The sequence below is a fragment of the Notamacropus eugenii genome, chromosome 5, assembly GCF_028372415.1.
Source record: "Notamacropus eugenii isolate mMacEug1 chromosome 5, mMacEug1.pri_v2, whole genome shotgun sequence".
Lineage (NCBI taxonomy): Eukaryota > Metazoa > Chordata > Mammalia > Diprotodontia > Macropodidae > Notamacropus > Notamacropus eugenii.
The window spans coordinates 100,065,923-100,086,329 of NC_092876.1; the positions used below are offsets into that span (position 1 = coordinate 100,065,923).

The 20,407-nt window shown below is 35.7% G+C and overlaps 1 pseudogene; it reads right to left on the reverse strand.

Annotated features, from left to right (window-relative positions):
- Positions 1 to 982: 982 nt before the first annotated feature.
- The window catches only part of LOC140507647 (GTP-binding nuclear protein Ran pseudogene), a 33,200-nt pseudogene continuing 13,775 nt past the window's right edge, over positions 983 to 20,407 (reverse strand).

Consider the following 20,407-nt stretch of genomic DNA (forward strand, 5'->3'; position numbering starts at 1 on the left):
GTAGTCAGAATAACGTGGTTCTATGAGAGGTTAGGCAAGTCACATTAATTTCCTTATCTTCAATATGGAAATTATTTTACCTCTTCCACCTACCTTACTGAGTTGTTCTGAGAATCAAATGACATTATATTTGACAGTATTTTGAAAATCACAAGGTATTAAAGAAATACCTTAACAGAAATGCTTAAACAGTTTTGTTTTCCTGTCAGGTTTAAGTTGGAAGAATTGCTTGTTGAAAGGGCATAATCTTCTAATAAGATTTATTTTATTTGTATTTTTATATCCCCCCAAAATCTGATAGAACATTAAAGTGATTCATTGAAGAAAAATTAAAGAATGATAAAATTATTATAACAGAAGTTATATCTAGCCTGATGAAGAATGCAATCAATTTCTTATATTCAAATAGATATTAGAATTTCCCTAAGAAGTGAAACTGTGCTGATACTCATAGTATTCACTAACCAGGTTTTTTCCTCCTATTATCTTTCTTCCCAATATAATTACTTCCCAATATAATTACTTCTCAGAATAATATGATACACAGAATAGTCAAAGTATTTAAAGTAATTCAAAGGACTTTACTGCATTCTAGGTTTCATTGTACTTGTTAGATAATGGGGGTGGGGAAAAGGAAAGACAGCCAAAATCCATTTATTTATTTATTTATGTTTTGATATTTGAAATACAACTTTATTATGATCTAAATGTAAAAGGAATGGGAATGAAAGTAACAAACAAGATTCACCACTGAATATTGTGATGGGACTGCAGCAGTCTTATATTTGAAACTCAAGGGGATGTAATTGTGGTCCAAAACAACTAAATACACAGGTCCAAAATATGGATCGTACATTTTTTAAAATGCCACATTCACTCTGAAGCCCATTCCTTTCCTTCAGCATCCCAAAGATTAAGTATGTGCTTGGCTCAGCTAATAAAGTGGAAAACATGCTATACCACCAACATCACAGGACTGACATCACTGGGCTCTAGCGTCATTCCCTAACAGGTCATCATCTTCATCAGGAAATGCAGTTGTCTGATCAATCTGTAAGTCCTGCTCATACTGTGTGGCCAGTGCTGGATCCATGGCAACCTTGGGAGGTACAAGAGCAGGCATGGCAACAAACTCCAAATTAGGGCCTTCAGTAAGTTTTCTAGCAAGCCAAAGGAAAGGCTTCTCAAAGTTGTAGTTACTTTTGACTGAGCTGTCAATACTGGAGATTCTTCTTCCTGTGGAAGACAATTGATTTCGTCTTGACTTTTCTGTCCTTAATATCCACTTTGTTGCCACACAACACTACAGGGATATTTTCACATACTCATACCAGATCTCTATGCCAGTTAGGTACATTCTTGTAAGTAACTCTTGATGTTATATCAACATTATAATGGTACACTGAGCTTGGATGAAATAACCATCTCTCAGACCATCAGATTTCTCTTGGTCAACTGTATCCCATGCGCTAAATTTAATAGGACCTCTGTTAGTATGGAACATGAGAAGATGGACCTCAACACCCAGGATGACTACATACTTCTCAAATTCACCAGTCAAGTGACATTTTACAAATGTGGTTTTCCCAGTACCTCCATTTCCAACTAATACAAGTTTCAACGGCACTTAGTGTTCTCCTTGGGTGGCCATTGTGATGGTTCTTCCAGAAGCATCTCCATCTCTGCCTGACTGAACCCCAAAATCCATTTATTGTATAGTCTTTCATATGGAAATGACTCCATCTGAGACTAGTTTGAATTTTCTTATCCCAGGGGACCTAAATAACAATTATACATTAAGACTAGACAACTTTGAGACTAGTTCAAGTGACCTTCCTTTTCTGGCAACTAATACCTTCTAAAAGCTATTTTGTATGTGTGGTTTTTTTTTTTTTATTCCCAAAAGTATTTCAGTTTGAACTGCTAAAGAAACTTTAGCAGTAATTAGAGTATGCATCATGTTATAGCTTGAATCTGATCCTTTTGTTTCTTTCTCTTTTTGTAAGATTCTGGAGGGGAGTTGTGTGGAAAAAATTAGCTCCCTGTCACTCTGAGAAGCTGACCTTTCCAAGATTTTATTGACATGACACTTGTATTTAATTGTATATTTACTTGTATTACTTGTATTTAATATTTTAGAATCAGCATCAAAGTATGGCAAAATATCTTTTTTGAAGGTATAATAAAACTGTACATGCCAAAAATGTAGTATTTCATGAAACATGTAAGAATCTTTTTCCAATATAACCTCATTATCTCAATGTCAACTCTTGATCCATTGAGGAGAAAAAATAGTGCTACCATTGTAAGTTTCCTGGGGTTGTTAAGGGCAACACATGACTATTAATTATCTCATGGAAGAATAGTGCTTTGCCTAGCTAACCTGTGGAATTTACTGGCACCAGTAAGAGAGAATTCAAGAACCTCAGTCATCCAATAGTGTGTAAATATGTGAGTGGAAAAAAATGTGAGGCAGAGATAGGTGCTTGCAAGAAGTAAGAGAGAGCATGATAGAGCCTCTCCTCAAGAAATATGTACATACACAAAAAATCTTCTGGAGATTGCCAAAAAGTAAGGATTTGTAGTCCTTTATTTATGTAAATATTTTTAATTCTCTTACCTAGATTCATATTTGCCAAGCCTAGAGGCCTGTATTGGGCTACCCGAGTCTTTCTTACCTCACCTCCCGAGGTCTTCGGCTGGCCACGCCGGATGCACATATGAGAGAAAGGACGTTCCAGAGTCGAACAAGGGTTGAGCTTTATTTCAGGGTCTAGTTACAAGTGCAGGGGAATCTTCCTTAGGAGGAAGAGGGGGAGATTTCCTAAGGAGGCTAGGATCTTAAGGGCTTGGAAATAGAAGTACAAGCGGGGAGAGAGGGGGAGGGGAGAGAGAAGAGAAGAGAAATGGAGCTTACTGTCCTCTTGGCTCCTCACGTGCTAAGAGCGCTTTCAGGCTTCCTCAATCCTACTTAACCTTCAGCCGCACAGTTTGCATCTAAATACCGTGCTGTTAGATAACAATAGTGTGCCCAGATCCGGGACGACCTCGAGGGCAGGGAGACTCCACCCATCACGTATCTCCCGGGGAGAGGCGGAAATACCCGAGCTAACCGAACTAGCTCAGTCTGACCTTCTCGAATCCCCGCTGTTCATGGAGGGCCTCGTAAGACTCTAAGATTTAGAAGTCCCACTTTTACCCACCCGAGACCATCCACATGGAATTGAGCTTCCAATCCCAAGACATATTTTATTACTTGTCTGCCTTAAATAATAGAAGGCTGGATAATGTCAAAAAGCTTTTTTTTTTTTAAGTGTGAGCAGTAACATCTCTGACGTTTGCTTAATTTGGGAGTTCAAGGATTTGCAACTAAAATGACAGAGATGAAGCCTTCTAAGTACATCTATAGCTAGGGAGGTGGGCTACACCTGAGGAAGTAACAAAACAGCAAACAAAACAGGATAAATTGGAGCTAATCAAGAGAGTGAAAGCACTGTTATCAGAGGCTTCTAGAGAGGCTTTTTAAATGTTAGAAATTTAGCTCAGCCTCTCCTTCTAGGGGTGGGTCTGACTTATTTTCTAGGAGTATGTTTATCAAAGTTTATCTCTAGGACCATCCTCCCTCCCCCAATTCAATGATTATCACTGCCTCCTTTTAAACTTCCTGTATTTCAATAGTAGTTCATTAGATGAAAGTAAAAGCACCTGCAGGATTGTAGGGCATAGCATATGTACTATTAATATAGATTCAATAAGTACACTGCACTTAACAACAACAGTAACAATAGTAAAATTTTATTTTGGGCTCAAGAGTTGCAGACAATATCTTTCCTTGTGCAGGTAAATGAATGTACTAACCGGGAGAGTTTGATAGACGTTCACATCTTCTTTAAAATTAGTTACCAATCCCAGACATAGGAACTCTAGAGGTAGGGTCTAGAAGATGAGATCCGCTGAAAACTGGAATTGAAGAATGTTGGTGCTTAACCATTTCTTAGTAACCTCTGACTCCATCCGGCCACAGCTAGCCCATTTGGGATCAGAATGAACAGAAGTAGCAGCCAGCTTCTGTAATGGCTACCACGTCTTTGAGATGTCCAGGGTCTCTTTTTCTCTGATATTGAGTACCACTCTGCTGCCATTATGAAATAATCATTTCTCTGATTTCACCATCTCAAAGTCTCCTCTTGTATCAGGAGACATAAGTAGCTGCAAAGTGAGGGACATTACATCTAACCTACCCCTGGTGAAATCTGTCAGTCACTTGCAAATACATAGGATGTATATGAATATCTTTGAACTTATATCATAGCATTTTAACAACATATAATTTCAGATGCACAAGTAATCAGTTTAATTATAATGCAAAAGCCATAAAGGTACCTAAACATTAGATTCACATTACGATTGCATGTAGTTCATATTAGCGAATGCAGACATCATAACATGTACTCTCTTGTTACTGGTTGTCTACAATTGCCACATTGGTGGACCACATGCAAAGATATATGCATACATAACACATGACATGCCAAAATGTTATAACGTCTTAAATACCAAGTACCAACAACAACCCATAACATAGCAATGAAATGCTCTGTATAGGAAACACAGGATATGTACATCACTATAATATATGCATAGCAATTACATTTAGAAACAATATTACTGCATGATCTTTTACAATGTGAATAGCAACTTCTAAAGCACCATTAAGTAAACTTTTATCACTGATCACTTCTGTGGTAAGCTCTGAGATTTTGGAAGGTCCAACCTACCTATTATTGTATCAAAAACTACTGGCCTGTGGTTTCCATCTTGAACTTTTGAATGGTTCTGGCTCATAATAACTATCTCCAAGCTTAATACATAATCTTCTCAGTTCACATGTAGAGTATTAAATCAGGCAGGAATGGTGATACTTCTAAGTTCAGCCTCCTTCTCCTTGAACAGAGTTATACCCCCTCCCCAATATTGTGTGAATTGGGAAAAATTTCTTCAGCTTCTCTGAGGACACAAGCACACACCCTGCTTCACTTAAGTCTGAACTTTTATTTAGCTCAGAAACTGGTGAATGACTTCTTTTAAGATTCTACTCCTGCTCAATGAGGGGTACAACTATATTCCTAGAAGGCAGTAGGTGATGGGATGCCATGTCTTTGAGGTAGCCTGACTGGAGATCTTGCCAATGGATCTGAGAATAATACATCACTTGTTATGATCAGAATCTTTTTTTTTTTTTTGGAAAAAATCTGTAAACCTTCGGTTTATATCTCATTTGAGAAACATCCTGGTTTTGAGACTTCAAATCTGACATCTTCTATAACTTCAAAGCATGAATCAGTGGATAGCTTATTTCCCATTCACATGTCATCAGACAGTGAAAAACCTGTGGCCTTGTTCCTATTAGTATTGTATGCATACACTAGAAAAGAGATGTATTAATTCAATCATTTGGTAAATTAAAAAAAGAACACTAAGTGCCCATCATATGGCAGGCACTGTGTTAAGCTTGGTAAATACAAAAAGAGACAAAAGACAGTTCCTCTACTCCAGGAGCTTACAATCTAAAAGACACTGAGACTTCTTGCTCTTCAGAGTTTCTAGCATGTTTAGCAACGTATGCTTGAAACATTTGGGCTGTGGGTTTCACTAAGATTGATAAGGTATGCTTCTAGATTTCCTCATTTCATCTCAAGGCCAACACTTGCTTAAGGAGTTTGCTTTCACCATCTTTACTTTTTTCAATGTAGATTCTGGGAAGAAAACCATAGGCAGAAAAATATTCCCACATCATTCGAGTGATGATCTGTTCCTGGTTGGCTATACTTTAGCTACTAGGATGATGCTTCTATTCTTCCTCTCTTTTACAAGAGACAAAAAAACATTATATCCAAGTTCAAAAGACTTGCTAATTCTTACATTGGCAAGGATATACAGTATGAGATATAAGACCTTCATACACCAATGTAGTCTTTATCACTAAGTCCACAGAGTCCAAGAGATTGCATAGACAGAAACTGTATCACTTATAGTGAATGTAAACATGGGAGTTACTGGAGATCCACTGATGATCACAATAGGACAAGCTGCACTTTCTCCCTGGGGCTCCACGGTGGTTGCAGAAAGGGTCAGAGAGCTCAAGAAAAAGAGCTTCATTCATCTATATGGAGTAGGCTCCCCCAAGACTGGATGTGGTCTTCAATTGGTTCCAGAGTTAGGGAACTTCTGAGAAGGCAAGCACTGCAGCATCTGGACCTAACATCCATTCTGGGGTTTTGTGCTGGTGTGGTCTTGCCAAAAATTCTCTGTAATGAAAAATTGCTTCTCTTGTCTTAAGAGTCATTCTTATACTGTCACATCAGGGGTTTTGTTGTTGTTGTTTGTTTTGCTTTATTGTAGATTTAAGAACACGCACCAGATTAAAAACTGGTCTTTCTCGACTATTAAGTAAAATTTATTTTTTTTCTGTATTTATTTTTTTTCTGTTAGCTGACATTGCTTCAAAGCAGTTGTGTAATGCATTATTCAGGACACAGATGCATCCTCTCCAGTGACAAGGTAGTATTTTAGAACATGGCGAAATCCTCAGTCTGAATTATATTCATTTTACCTTGTATTTCCAATGTCAACTCAACTCTGTCTCATGAATGCATTGGACAACATTTTAACAGATATTTCCTTTGCAGGTCTGGAATTTATTTCTATCTCTTTTCCAATGATTAGTTTCCAGTCATCCAGCCCACCCCTGCCAACTTAAATCTATTGGGAATTTAATCTTTAATTTCTATAAGAATTCTAGATTTGTTTACACACTATAAACAGGTTGCTAACACTGTAAGATTTTGTAAATAATTCACATCTCCACGAATTATTCACTGCCCTATTCAGTGATTCCTCTATAATTCTCTATAATATCATTTAGCATTCTCAAAATGAAAATTCCTGTTGAGCATTTAACTCAAATGACTTATACAAGCACTTAAAAATTTCAAGTCTTCTACTTTTATCCTATATTCTATACAATGTACATAACAATGTAACAAATAAAAATATTGAAGGTTATATATATATATATGTATATATATATGTATGTATATATTCATGCAGTTTTAGGTCTGATATAAGATATTATTCATTAGCATAAATTTCAAGTGAAAGAAACATACCATTTGGTAAACTGCACACATTTGTAGTATGATTAGGAAATTAAAGCAAAGTGCAATGGAGCTTGTACATTCAGTTCAGAAGTGGTTTCCCAGTAAGAAAAAAGAAAAAGAATGGGGAAAAAAATCATAAAATCAATACAGCACTCATAATAAAGTTAAAAATGTCTAATGGTTGTATGGGAAATTGAAGAATGGTGGATATTTATTTGAGTTATTGTTTTAAAATATTTTTTAAGAAAATTTTTCAACAAAATTTTATGTACTCTGTTAGACACTGGTGAACTGTACTTGGCACCAGGAAAATCTGACTTCAGATCTGATCTCTGACACTAGCAGTGTGACCTGGAGCAAGTCATTTAACTCATATTTGTCTCAGTTTCCCCATATGTAAATTAGGTATAACATTAGCATCTACTTCTAAGGGGTATTTTGAGAATAAAATGAGAAATTATTTATGTAGCACTTATGTATCTACTTGGCCCATAGTAGATGCTTAAGAAATACTTTCTCCCTTTTCTAATTCATTCACACCACTGTACTGATTGAGCACACCACTGGCCTAATTCTAATTTGGCCCTCATTACAGCAAGTCAATTCTTTCATTCCCAATTGATTCCCTATTTCACTTCCCACAGAAACTGGTTTCAGTTCTCTCTTCTTTCCTCAAATTACTTTCCCCTTCTTCACTCTCCTACTTAAGTACCTCATTCTTTACTGATACAGTTGAGGACATTAACCATGATTGTACTTTTCTCCCCTTCCCTATATCTCAAAGACCCTTGAAATCATCTTCCCAAACTCATTTGCTTTTTCTCCAGTTTCTTATAATCAAATGATTCATCTCCTTGTCAAGGAAAATTCCTATATTTGTTGTTGATCCCTTCTCCTCATGTCTTTTCCAGAGAAGTGCCTCAGTCATTCCCCACCTCCCCACCCTGAGTCTTCAACTTCTCCAAATGCACTGGTTCTTTCTCAAAGGTCTTCACACAAGCCCCAGGATTTTATATCCTAAAACAAATAAAAACAAACAAGCAAAACCCTTTCACTTGACCTTGAGGACCACCCCTTCAAGTTGTTGTTCTAGGTATCTTTTCTCTTTCTCAGGCAAACTCTTAGAAAGAGCTTCCTACACTGAGAGAGGGAGACATAGGGTGGCAGTATGGGCCACAGTATCTTAATCTTGAGTCTTTCCCTCCAATGTCATGACCATGATAGGAGTTAGGTTTTACTTAGTTATGATGTAGGGCCAGACTTGGACATACACACTTTCCAAGGATTCCCTGAATCCCCACATAAGACCCCTACACACACACACACACACACACACACACACACACACACACACAGCAAGCAGTAATAAAGTCATAATATCATATTGAGTTTATTAGAACTTAAGTTGTTAACCCAAGGTCACAACTTCACAAGACATGGGAAACAACTTCTTTTATTACAAGAGAAGGGCACATTCATGTGGGAACTACAAAGGAGTCTCAATATGGACAGAAACTTGAATATTTTTATGGGTTATAAAAAGGGGAGGTCTCATGGGAGGAGTGGAGAACAATTCCCTCCCAAGGAATTTCCATGGGTACCATGGAAAGAGATAGAGAACAGTAAGAGTGGGGGTGTGAGGGAACAGGAGAGGTTGGGAATACTGGACTACGGAGGGAGGATGCTCTGCTTATTTGAAAGGGAAGCAGTTCCACAAAGAGTTTATCAGTTTGGTCAGGCTGGATGGAGCCAGGTTTGGCTTCAAGGGCAATGAAAGTTTAATAGATTTAAGTTCCAAATGATCACAGTTATATTAGTTTAGCGGGGCTTAATCTCTGAAAAAAACAGGGCAGCTCAATAAACAAATTCAGGCAGCCCCTTAATAACTCATTCCTAGAAAAACCACAGAATCAGATTTAGGTCACTTCTAGCCAGCAAGGCAGGCCACTGATTTTACCGTAGCTATGGTCACCTACAGGACCAACAGAATAGGTGAATTGCAGGAAGGGAGGATTTGCAGAAATATCCCTGGCACTATGTACAGGAACAGGGGCAGTTAGATACTGTTTGTCACAGTAGAGATTCCCAGGAATTTACCTTAGGTATAGGGATTAGGAATTTCTAGGGATTCCATAGTTTCCCAAGAACTGACAAAATGAATTATATTACAGAATAAGGCTAGGGATTGCAGCAAGAAACAACTGATCAAAATTAATGGAAGACACCAGGTGAAAATGAGGAAGAATTTTGTGATCATTATCATTGCTGCAAAATAGAATAGGTGGGTTGGTGAACGATGAGCGCACTATAACTACAGTTCAAGTAATGGGCGTATATCGGCAATGTTAAGAAAGGAATTTTTTCATTGAGTAAGAAGTTGGAATAGATGACATTTCAAATCCTTCCCACTCAGAAATTCTCTGATACTAAACATTTTTTCATCCTTTTGATCATCTGGTTTAAATGGGTGGAAGATGTTTTGTTACTTAATGTTTATACACACATGCACTTACACACATATGTATACACATGCACACACATATATATGTGTGTGTATGTGTATTTTCAGGTTAAAACATCCTTATTTTGAGATTAAGTTTTAATTAATAGAGAAGGTTTATTCCTAGCCTTCTCAAACATATTAGAAAAACATTAGGGAATAATTTTTCAAATAATATTCACAGAAAGTTCGGTATATCTTTGTATTTAGACAGCAATGACTACTGAAGCAAGATATTATCAAAGCAAAACATGCTGTCCTGGTGGGGCTTTAGCAATTTTAACTAACTGCAGCTGGCAAAGAAGCCCAGAAGAAATACGTGCCAAAAATCACAAAATATATACCTCCTACCTCTTGTAAAAAAAAAAAAAAAACAGGACAGATCTAGATTCAACAGAAGTCCAGAAATGAAATTTTACATTAAAAGATATTGAGAGAAAATGTGAGATTCAGTTTTATATTTTCCTCACAAAGCATAAAGTATTGTCTTTTTAAAAGTATAAGTTATGGCCACTTTGTTGAGGCAGGAGGCCTATAAGTATTGTACATTTCAATATTTTCAGTTTAGTGATGCACTAACTAGTTATACTGATGGTCTTACATATATTTATTTAAAATAGCACTTATTAAAGGACATAGCTCTTTGGGAGGAAGAAGGGAAAGGACACTAGAGAAAAAAATTATGATTAAAAAAGGAATCTCTAAAATACTTATTAAAATATTTGTTGTAGCCTACATTGAATATCTGCCAAAGTAATTACAATTAAAAATGAAATCCAAATTGGAAATAGTGAGTTTAACTTTGTCATATCTTTGTTTCTACTTAAAATGAATAAGAATATTTTAGTAACAATAGCACTGAAAATACATTGTGAACACTCAACTTACTACATCACAATCATGCACATTCATAAAATTGTTTACTCAAAAGTATTTGGCAACTTGAAGTAATATTCCATCTTGGAATTATTTTCAAGTGCTTTAAGGGTTGTAAACCTCATAATGATTCATTCATATCATAAGAAATAGCAAAGTGCTAAAACAAGACCCTTGAAACAATTGAACTTTATCTTTTAAGATCCTCTTGAAATATTGTTAGATTTGGTACATGATTATAGCTAAAGATATTGCTTATTTGAACTTCAGTATTTACACACTGACAGCATATGAAATAGATCCTTCCATTTATGGAGCCAGTACTGCTTGCCAGGCATTCATTGTTGAGGTCTATCTTAGGCAAAATTGGAAAATGGGTCAGTCTCAAACTCTGTGATTCTTGTTTTCCCTATTTTACTAGTGTTCTCCTCCTACTTGGGACTCTAGCAGTTGCCAAGCATCTGACATTAATGAGCAAGTGAAATGCCAAGGCCTAATAATCACTAAAATGATGGCATTAAAATAGATAAATAGAAAAATTGTCTGTTTAAATATTTAGAGCAGGGATATTTGATACCCATGTGTCCAACTAAGATGCTCACTATCTCAAGGGAAAGTTAGGAGGTCTCATAGAATTTGTGGTGGATTCTTGGTGATGAACTTATAGGCTAATGGGGACCAGAATCACATTGCATAGGTAGAAGTAGATAGAGTGTTTTCTGCATTATTGGAGGGAATTCCCACATCATTTGGGTTATAGATCTATTTGAGTCATCATGAGGGGAAAATGGCTTGGCGGCACTTTGAAGTTCTTCTGAAAAATAAGCCACCTAGAAGCAATTATCTGGTTGTATGCTATAATACCTACTTGCATAAAGAAGGGCATAAAATATTTGCTTAAGTGAGTCATTTTAAGTTCATCCTTCAAGAGATAGAGGAATTCCATTTAAAATAATCTTGTTGGGATGGAGCCAAGCTGGTGGAGAAAAGGCAAGGGACTCACCTGAATTTTCCAGAAAAAAAACTCTCTTAATACTTTAGATAATGATATAAAACAATCCGCGAAGAATGATAACTTAGTTTCTTCTTTGTCTATTCTAATTCTTTCAATTTCTTTGTTTTTTCTCATTGATAAAGCTAGCACTTCTAGTACCATATTGAATAACAGTGGTGATAATGGACATCTTTGTTTCACCCCTGACCTTATTGGAAATGTATTCAGCTTATCCCCATTACGTATAATGCTTGGTGATGGTTTTAGGTAGATGCTACTTATTATTGCAAGGAAGGTTCCGTTCATTCTTATGCTGTCCAGTGTTTTCAACAGGAATGGGTGTTGTATTTTCACAAAATATTTTCCTGCATCTATTGAGATAATCCTTTGGTTTCTGTTAGTTTTGTTGTTGATATGATCAATAATGCTGATAGTTTTCCTAATATTGAACCAATCCTGCATTCCTGGTACAAATTCTACCTGATCATAATGTATTATTCTAGTGATAAGTTGCTGTATTCTTTTTGCTAAAATCTTATTTAAAATTTTGGAATCTATATTCATTAGAGAAATTGGCCTATAATTTGCTTTCTCTGTTTGGGCTCTTCCTGGTTTAGTTATCAAAATCATATTTGTATCATAAAAAAGAATTTGGTAGGATTCCTTCTTCACCAATTTCCCCCAATAGTCTATATAGTATTGGAATAAACTGTTCATTAAATGTTTGATAGAATTCACTTGTAAATTCATCTGGCCACAGAGGTTTTTCCCTTGGGAGTCCATTGATGTTTTGTTCAATTTCTTTTTCTTAGATGATGCGATTTAAGTGTGTAACTTCCTCTTCTGTTAATCTGGACAATTTATATTTTTTTAAAAATATTCCTCCATCTCATTTAAATTGTCAAATTTAAGGGCATATATTTGGGCAAAATAATTTCTCATTATTGTTTAATTTCCTCCTCATTGGAGGTGAGTTCTCCCTTTTAATTTTTGATATTGGTAATTTGGTTTTCTTTTTTTTAATCAAACTAACCAAAGAGTTAACAATTTTTTTTTTCATAAAACCAACTTGCAGTTTTTTTTTTATTTAGTTCAATGGTTTTCTTAATTTCAATTTTACTAATATCCACTTTGGTTTTCCATATTTCTAATTTGGTATTTACTTGGGAATTTTCAATTTGTTCTTTTTCTAGCTTTTTCAGCTGCATGTCCAATTCATTGATCTCTTCTTCCTGTATTTTATTCATGTAGGCATTCAAAGATGTAAAACTTCCCCTAAGAACTGCTTTTACAGTATCTAATAAGTTTTGGTAGGTTGTCTCATTATTATCATTCTCTTGAATGAAGTTCTTGATTGTTTCTAGATTTGTTCTTTAAACTACTCATTAGTTATGATTAGATTATTTAGTTTCCAATTAATTTTTGGTTTATCTTTCCACAGCCTTTTATTACAAGTAATTTTTGTTGCATTATCATCTGAGAAGGATGCATTGATGATCTCTGCCTTTCTGCACTGGATTGTGAGGTATTTATGGCCTCGTACATTGTCAGCTTTTGTTTATGTGCCATGTACTGCTCTATCCTCATTCAGTTGTCTCCAGAGATCTATCATATCTACCTTATCCAGAGTTTTATTCAATTCCTTAACTTCCTTCTTGTTTATTTTGAGTTTAGATTTATCAAGTTCAACGAGAGGGAGTTGAAGTCCCCCAGTAGTAAAGTTTTGCTCTCTATTTCTTCCTGTAACCCCCTTAACTTCTCCTCTAAGAATTTTGATCCTATACCACTTGATGCATGTATGATTAGTAATGATATTGCTTCATTGTCTATATTGCCTTTTAGCAGGATATAGATTCCTTCCTTATCTCTTTTGATAAGATCTATTTTTGTTTCTTTTTTGTCAGAGATTAGGATTGCTTCATCTGCTTTTTTTTTACATCAGCTGAAGCACAATATATTCATCTCTAGGCTTTAACTTTACCCTGTGTGAATTTCCTAGTTTCAAATGAGTTTCTTGCAAACAACATATTGTTGGATTATGGTTTTTAATCTCTGCTATCTGCCTCTGTTTTGTGGGAGAGTTCATCCCATTCACATTCACAGATATGATAACTACCTGTGTCTTTCATTCCATCCTTTTTCCTCCCGTTTATGCTTTTTTTTCTCCTTTCTCTCTTCCCCTCCACAATATTTTTGATTTTTGACCACTGCCTCCTTCAGTATTCCTTCCCGTCTTTCTGACCCTTTTCCTTTTACTCCCCTTTTCCCTTACTATTTCATTCCTCACTTTTAGCCCCCCCTCCTTTTTCTTTCCCCTTCCCCCTACTATTGTCTATAGAGTTAGTTACATTTATATACTTAACTGAGTTTGATGTTCCCTCCTTGAACCAAATCTGATGACAGTAAACCTCAAATAAAGCTCATCTCCCTCCCCTCTTTCCCTACTCTTTAATATGTTTTTCTGCCTCTTCATGTGCTGTAATTTACCTTTCTTCCTCCTCCTTTTCACCTCTCCCTTTACAATCCCTTTGCACCCTTAAATCCCATTTTAATCATCACATCACTTAATTTATACCCACTCTGTCTGTCTATGTCTATCTCATTTGTATATCATAATAAATATACAATTCTCAAGATTAACAAGTATCATAGTACGTTATAGGGATATAAATAGTTTGTCCAAATTGAATAACAAGTATTTTCCCTCTTTTTTGCCTTTTTATGCCTCTCTTGAGATTTGTGCTTGAAGATCAAATTTTCTATTGAGCTCTGGTCTTTTCATCAGACAAGTCTGGAAATCCCTCATTTCATTAAATTTCCATCTCCTTTCCTAAAATATTATGCTCAGTTTTGCTGGGTAATTGGTCCTTGGTTGTAGTCAAAGTTCCTTTTCCTCATGGAATGTCATATTACAATCATTCTACTCTTTTAAGGTAGAGGCTGCAAGGCCCTGTGTGATCCTGACAGTAGCTCCTCAATATTTGAATAGTTGCTTTCTGGATGCATGCAGTATTTTCTACTTCACTTGATAGTTCTGTAATTTGACAGCTATATTCCTTGGTGTTTTCAGTTTGGGATCCCTTTCAGTAGGTGAAGAATTGATCCTTTAGATGACTCTTTTGCCTCCTGGATCTAAGAACTCTAGGCAGTTTTCTTTGATGATTTCTTGGAAGATATTATCCAGGCTCTTTTTTCTTCATAATGGCTTTCTTGTAGACCAATAATGCTTAGATTTTCTCTCCTGGATCTATTTTCTATCTCAGCTGATTTTCCAATGAGATATTTTACATTTTCTTCTATCTTTCATTCTTTAGATTCTGTTTGACTGATTTTTGATGTCTCATAGAGTCATTAGTTTCTACTTGTCCAACTCTAATTTTTAACAAATTGTTTTCTTCAGTTACATTTTACATCTCCTTTTCTATCTGTCCAGTTGTTCTTTTTAAGCAGTTTTTTTCTCAGTTAGTTTTTGCATTTCCTTTTCCATTTGTCTAATTTTCCCAGTTAGGGTTTGTGCTTCCTTTTCCATTTTTTTTCAATTTTTCTTTTAAATTCTTCCTTGATTTCTTTTTTCATATTTTTGAAATCATTGGGGGTGGGGCAGAGCCAAGATGGCAGAGTAGAAAGATAGACCTAATCTGGGTCTTCCTCCATAGCCCATAAAATGCCTGTAAAATTACTCTAAACAAATTCTAGAGCAGCATAAGCCACAAAATGACAGAGTGAAAGAGATTTCCAGTCCAAGACAGCCTGGAAGGCTGACAGGAAAGGTGTATCACACTGGGATCAGAGTAGAGTGCAGCTCAGGCCCAGCCATGTGGGATGGCACCGACAGGACTGAAGCAGGCTTCAGGGTGTGTAATTACAGGTAGAAGGTGAGGTTCTCATATTTTTCAATCCACAAATGCCCAAAACAGCTTCAAAGGTCAGTAAGAAAGCTCTTTCACTGGGTGAGATGGAGGACATGGGTGTGGTCCAAGACCCAACCCCAGGACTATGGAAGTCACTGGGGCAGAGTCCACCTTTTGAGTCCTCAGCCTAAACTCTCTGGGGGAATTAAGCTGTTGATCTGGATCTCATCCCTGAGTGGAGGTCCTGGGGTGAGAAGGAGCACTGGTGTAGTGGAGCTGTTGGTGACTGTGGAGAGGGTAGCCTACTCACAGATCCTGGGAAGAAAATAGTGCTTCTGGTTGTTCACAGAAAAGAGCATAGACCAAGAGAGGAGTAAACTCTTCTCCTTTAATTGTGTCACCTTGGATGAACCAAGAACTTACAGTATCCTAGAGTACCCTGTACTTACATTGTCCACTTGACAAATGACTCAAAAGTCAAGTAACTGGCTGGGACAATGCCCAGAAAAGGGGAAAATTAAGACTATAGAAGGTTACTTTCTTGGTGAAATGGTATTTTTTCCATACTTTCAGATGAGGAAGAACAAAGCATACCATTAGAGGAAGACATAAAAGTCAAAGTTTCTACATCCAAAACCTCCAAAAAACTATACAATGGTCTCAGGCCATGGAAGAGCTCAGAAAGGATTTTGAAAATCAAGTAAGAAAGATGGAGAAAAAAATGGGAGAAAAATGAGAAGGATGCAAGAAAATCATGAAAAGTGAGTCAACTTGTTAAAGGTGATTCAAAAAAATGTTAAAGCAAATAACACCTTCAAAAATAGACTAACAAAAGTGGCAAAAGACATCCAAAAAGCCAATGAGAAAAAGAGTGCTAGGAAAAGCAGAATTAACCAAATGGAAAAGGACTTTCAAAAGCTCTCTGGAGAAAATAGCATTTTAAAAATTAGAATGGAGCAGATGGAAGCTTATAACTTTATGAAAAATCAAGAAATTATAGAACAAAGCCAAAAAAACCTAAAAAATAGAAGCCAATGTGAAATATCACACTGGAAAAACAACTGACCTGAAATATAGATCTAGGAGAGATAATTTAAAAATTATTAGTCTACATGATCAAGAAAAGAGCAAGTTGGTTCAGTGGAAGAGTCTTATCTGTTGGATGAAAAATTTCTTTTAAAAAAACTTATTTATTTTTAACATTATTTTTAAAAATGAGTTTTATATTCTCTCCCTCTCTCCTGACCTTCCCTCACACATTAAAAAGGCAAACAATGTGACATCAGTTACATATGTGAAGTCATGAGAAAGCATATTTTTGTGTTTGTCATGTTGCAAAAAAAAAAGGAAAGAAAAGTAATAAACATAAATTGAAGAAAAATGTATGTTTTATTCCACATTCAGAGTTCACCCCTTCTCTCTCTGAAAGTGGATAGCATTTCTTAGAAAGAGTCCTTTGGAATTGTCCGGGATCATGTTCTTGATAAAAGTAGTTAAATCTTTCACAATTAATCATCCTACAACTATTATATACACTGTTTTCCTGGTTCTACTCACTCCCCTTTGCATGAGTTCGTATAAGTACTAAATATTTAATACATCTTTTTTATTTGGTGGCAAAGAATTGAAAATTCAAGGAATGCTCATCAATTGGGAAATGGTTGAACAGGTTATGGTATATTATTGTGATGGAATGCTATTGTACTATAAAAAGTGATGAATGGAATGAATAAAGAAAAGCATGGAAAAAATGTATATGAATTAATGTCCAATTAGCCAATCTGAGACGTGGGAGGTGGAACCTCTTAATTTACATCTCTCTTATCATTAGTGGTTTTAAGTATTTTTTCATATGACTATCAATAGTTTTGATTATTTCTTCTGAAAACTGCCATTTAAAGCAATAGGCTTGAAATGAGAAGTTGGTTGAGTGGAAGGGTCTTATCTCTTGGAGGAAATATTTCTTTAAAAGTTTATTTATTTTTAACATTCTTTTTGAAAATGAGTTGTAAATTCTCTCCCTCTCTCCTGACCTTTCCCCACACAATAAGAAGACAAGCAATGTGATATCAAATATACATGTGAAGTCTTAAAATAGCATATTTTTGTATTAGCCAAGCTGGAAAAAAAGAAAGACATATCTTTGATTTTTTTTCAATTGGAGAATGATTCTTTTTTAAAAATAAATTTGACTCAGTTCCTAGATATCTTAGAAATGAAGCCTTTACCAGAGAAACTTGACTTAAACAATTTCCCCCCAGTTTCTTCCTTTCCTTCTAATTTTGTTGCATTGATTTTGTTTATGTAGAACCTTTTTAATTTAATGTAATCAAAATTATCCATTTTATTCCCTATGATCCTTTCTATCTCTTGTTTAGTCATTAACTCTTAACTTGTCCATAGATATGATAGGTAAAATTTTCCATTCTCCCCTAATTTACTTATGTTAACCCTTCATGTCTAAATCATTTACACATTTTGACTTTATTTTGGTATATGGTGTGACATGTTGGTCTATTCCTAGTTTTTATTAAACTTGAATGAGATATTCTGTTGTACATATTATGTTTAGTGTCCATAGCTTTGTTTGCAAGCTCTTAGGGAAGGGACTGTCTGGCTTCTTTTTGTAACTTCAGCACAGCATAATTACTTAGACATACTAATCACTTATTAAATGTCTATTGTTTGATTGATTATTTTCATCAACTCTAAACAACTCAGTTAAAGCAGTAGTCATTCCCCACTTTGATTAAATAAAAGATGAATGTGTTCCAGGATCCTTATTTTTCCATTAGATAAAATCTATCATTTTATACACACACACACACACACACACACACACACACACTCCATTGACTATCAGGTTTTTTGTTGTTGTTGTTCTTCAGTCATTTTTCAACCATGTCCATCTCTTTTTGACCCTATTTGGGGTTTCTTGGAAAATATATTGGAGTGGTTTGCCATTTCCTTCTCCAGCTCATTTTACAAATGAGGAAACTGAGGCAAACAGGTTTAAATGTCTTTCCCAGCCACACCCAGGTAGTAAGTGTGTGAGGTCAGATTTGACCTCAGGAAGATAAATCTTTCCTGAGTATAGGCCCAGGTCTTTATTCATTGTACCATCCTGACCATCAGTTATCTTGTTCTATTACAACTGACTTGATCTAAAAGGTAATTCATTTTTTTCAGGTATATATACCTTTACCAAGCTGGGCCATGTATAAATTAGCTATGCTAGCAAGTTAATTTTGGATCTTCTAGAAGGAAAGTGCATGCAAATATTTCTCTTTTGCTGAGAACATTTTTTCTTAGTTGGAAAGTTTATAATTTGAATGCTCACTCTGTGCTAGAATAAGCAGTAAAAATATTACACAAATAATGATTTTGCCAAGGCTTTGTTATTATTGTTTAATGTTACTCACCCACTGAACTTTACTTAAAGAGATCCTGAGTCAGGAAATTAGCCCCCAAGCACCTTCTCATGTCATGTGATCTTACAAATAGACAAATAGTCTTCCTTTAAGAACCCAAACTCAAGCTCTTGCCATTTTTCCACAGATAATTTTATGGCTTATTTCCCCCCACATATGAAGCATTCTTACACATGAATTCATATAATTAATAGGTCATACATTTTTTCAAAGCAAAAGAATCTGTAGGGGAACAAGTATATGAAGTCACTTATCACATTCCACAAATTGATGGAAAAGGAGAAAATTTGTTTCTCCGTTTCAGTGCTTAGAGCCACATACTTATTAAGTTGTTACATAGCTAGTTGTCAAGGTACACGGTTTTAATGAATTCCAGTCATTTAAATTTAGTGATATGTACTGAAGGCCAAATATACATTCAAAGCTTTGGGTATACGTACACAGTCCCTGCCTTCATGAACCTTATCTCTTTTTGAAAAAACAAAACTTATGTTCATTACCTATTCTCAAGTCATCACTTGTAGGAGCAATATGATTTAGACATAAAACCATAAAAAACAAGACAACACATAGTGAATGGCAAATTGAGCATAAAGTTCTAGAACATATGGTAGAGATTATAACTGACAGCTTAATCAAAATGTCAAAGGAAGAAAGAGAAAAGAGAGTAGGTTGTGGTTATTTCTACCGTTTTTCTCCCACATGAACAATGAACAAAAGTTTAAGTGACCTGTTAGGAGAAAAAGTACCCGCTAGAGGACAGTGGGAGATGAGGCATGACAGATAAGGTTTATGGGGAACTTCTTCTTATTGTTAGTTCTTCGTTCTCAAAGAGAACCATGACATCAGAGAAGTGATGCCTTGAAATTCCAGTGAATGGGATTTAAGTGACGCAGAGCTGTGCAAAGTCACCAGCCTCACTTTCTCCTCTGGAGTCATCTAGGTCCAGTGGCCAGATGTTGATCAGAATAACTGGAGATGGCACTGGATGCAGTGAGAGACCTCGGCGTTTTTAAGCTAAGGTCTTTACCAGGACTCGGTTTGACTGAGGCAGGTAATATGTATTTGCTCTTTCTTTGAAAGGCAATAGGCAGCCAAAGTGAGTTCTTGAGAAAGAGTGTTACATAGTCTGAGTAGAAAGAATAGCTTGGCATTTGTATTTAGTATATATTAGAAGGTGCCAAAAGGGAGACAACTTAATAAATGACTTTGGGAATACTTAAATGAAGAGATAGGAGCATGATAATTATAGTGGCACTGAAGTAGAATGATGTCTGAAACATTTTGAAGAATAATGATCAGGATTTAAATCTTGACTGAGGAAGAAAAAGAAAGAAGAAAATATAGAGTCAAAAATATAGCATCTTGCCATTTAAAGAGACAGTAGGGAAAAGTGTTTGGTGAAGATCAAAGTAAAGTTGGTTCAGTTTTGATGTGTTGAGTTTGGCTTAGTCCTCACATGAAAATATAATGAGGACAGCTTGAGAAGAGTTGCTTAAGTGCATCTCAAAAGGAAATCAGTATTATTATTTACACCCAAATGTTTCCTAAGTGTTACACCATATTGACAACAACATGAAAGAAGGAAGCCTAAA